Here is a 3,144-nt window from a genome sequence, read left to right as displayed (position 1 = left end):
ATAATATTATATATTATATACATATTGTGTCTTTGGCAATATTGTTCAGGGTCGGCCCCTGAGTGCGAACACATTTTTGTAATCAAAGTCTAGGTCGCAATTTAAGTCAAATCGACTTCAAATTTTGCACAAGTATGTATTTTGGGTCCGAATAGAACCCTATTGAGTTTGGAAGAAATCGGTTAAGTTTTAGATATAGCTCCCACATATATCTTTCGCCCGATATCTACTAATATGTCCCCAGAAGCCAGAATTCCAGCCTGATTTACTTTAAATTTTGCACAAGAAGTGCAATTGATAGTGTCGTAAAGTGCCGAATTTGGTTGAAATCGGTTCAGATTTAGATATAGCTCCCATAAATATCTTTACCTCAGTAATGCTGGTGACATTTCTGAGGGTTTCAAAGCTTCTCTAAGTGGTTTCACTGCAATGTGGAACGCCGTTCGGACTCGGCTATAAAAAAAGGAGGTCCCTTGTCATTGAGCTTAACGTGGAATCGGGCAGTACTCAATGATAAGAGAGAAGTTCACCAATGTGGCATCACAATGGACTGAATAGTCTAAGTGAGCCTGATACATCGGGCTGCCACCTAACATAACCTATATATCTTTCGCCCGATATGCACTTATAGGGCCCCAGAAGCCAGAGTTTTGCCCTAATTTGATTTAAATTTTGCACAGGAAGTAGAATTAATATTGTAGCTATGTGTGCCAAATTTGGTTGAAATCGGTTCAGATTTAGATATAGCTCCTATATACATCTTTCGCCCGATATGCACCTATATGGCCCCTGAAGCCAGAATTTTGCCCTAATTTGCTCTAAATTTTGCACAGGGAGTATAATTAATATTGTAGCTATGCATGCCAAATTTGGTTAAAATCGGTTCAGAGTTACATATAGCTCCTATATATATATATCTTTCGCCCGATATGCATTTATATTGGCCCAGAAGCCAGAGTTTTGCCCTAATTTACTTTGAATTTTGCAAATTTTGGTATTGCAAATGGGCCATATCGGTCCACTTTTACGTATAGCCCCCATAAAAAGGGACCCTCAGATTTGGCTTGTGGAGCCTCAAAGAGAAGCAAATTTCATCCGATCTTGCTGAAATTTGGTACATGGTGTTGGTATATGGGCTCTAATAACCATGCAAAAATTGGTCGACATCGGTAGATAATTATATATAGCCCCCATATAAACCGATCCCCAGATTTGGCTTGCAAAGCCTCAAAGAGAAGCAAATTTCATCCGATCTTGCTGAAATTTGGTACATTGTGTTGGTATATGGTCTCTAACAACCATGCAAAAATTGGTCCACATCGGTCCATACTTATATATAGCCCCCACATAAACCGATCCCCAGATTTGGCTTGCGAAGCCTCAAAGAGAAGCAAATTTCATCCGATCCGGCAGAAATTTGGTACATGATGTTGGTATATGGGCTCTAATAATCATGCAAAAATTGGTCGACATCGGTCAATAATTATATATAGCCCCATATAAACCGTTCTCCAGATTTAACCTCCGGAGCCTCTAGGAGGAGCAAAATTCATCCGATCCGGTTCAAATTTGGAACGTGGTGCTAGTATATGGCCGCTAACAACCATACCAAAATTGGTCCATATCGGTCTATAGTTATATATAGCCGATCTACAATCACACAAAAGTTGGTCCATATCGGTTCATAATCATGGTTGCCACTCGAGCCAAAAATAATCTACCAAATTTTTATTTCTATAGAAAATTTTGTCGAAATTTTATTTCTATAGAAAATTTTGTTAAAATTTTATTTCTATAGAAGATTTTTGTTAAAATTTTATTTCTATAGAAAATTTTTTTAAAATTTTATTTCTGTAGAAAATTTTGTCAAAATTTTATTTCTAAGGAAAATTTTGTCAAAATTTTATTTCTAAAGAAATTTTGTCAAAATTTTATTTCTATAATTTTTTTTTTAAATTTTATTTCAAAAGAAAATTTTGTCAAACTGAATTATATACGTATTTGATCGATCTTTTTTGATTTAATATATATGGACTTACATACAATTTAGAAGACGGTGTTAGGAGGTTTTAAGATACCTTGCCATCGGCAAGCGTTACCGTAACTTAAGTAATTTGATTGTGGATGGCAGTGTTTAGAAGAAGTTTCTACGCAATCCATGGTGGAGGGTACATAAGCTTCGGCCTGACCGAACTTACGGCCTAGATAGTTGTTTTTACCAACATTTTGTTCCACCCCAGGTCACTAGCCGACTTAAATTTTAAGTACACATAAGTCAACAAATTTTGTCCAGATCGAGTCCGATTTAAATATAACATATGTATATGGGAACATAAAGTTTATATATAGCACCCAACACATTTGACGGATTTGATATGGTATCGAAAATGTGGATCTTCAAGTGGTGCAGGGTATAATATAGTCGGCCCGCCCGACTTTAGACTTTCTTTACTTGTTTTTGTTATACTTTTATTTCTTATTATCAAATTTTTATAAATTTAACAACTTCTTCGCTTCCACCGGGGGTTGTTGGCATCATAACAGAACGCCTTAGCACACTCAGCCACAAACGCCATTGAACACGATGCATAAAAACGTCTATTCTAATGTTTGTGATATGAACCTAATATGACACCACGGAATGACATTCTAACTACTTCCTGGGATATTCTTTATTACTATGAATATTGAAAATAAAGAATGCTGGTTTAAACTTCACCAGTGGCAATTTTTTCATTAAAAATTTTTCTAAAAAACATTTTAATGTTATACATTGTTTTTATTTTGTTTTTTATTCAGCATTTATTTTTGTATGAATATATTTTTTCCATTGAAAATCAACAAAAAATTAAAAATTATCACAATTTGCAAAACATTCTCAAAAGAACTTCTATCGAAATGAAAAATTCAAACGGAAAAAGTCAAATCCCAGCGGGGACGATTTTTTTAATTTTTTTTATTATTTATTTACTCTTTTATTAATTTTCTATTTATTTTTGTGAAATTTAGTTCTCCACAACTTAAATTTTCACTTAAAACAGTCTAATTCCGTACTTTCTAAGGACTGCATCGGAAGTGAAAAAATATCGATAGGCGATCCCGGGATGTGCTTTAATAGAAATGTTTGTGTACTTGTCCAAAAGG

This window comes from Haematobia irritans, chromosome 2 (assembly GCF_050003625.1).
Source record: "Haematobia irritans isolate KBUSLIRL chromosome 2, ASM5000362v1, whole genome shotgun sequence".
NCBI classification, from domain to species: domain Eukaryota; kingdom Metazoa; phylum Arthropoda; class Insecta; order Diptera; family Muscidae; genus Haematobia; species Haematobia irritans.
This window is presented reverse-complemented; position numbering follows the sequence as displayed.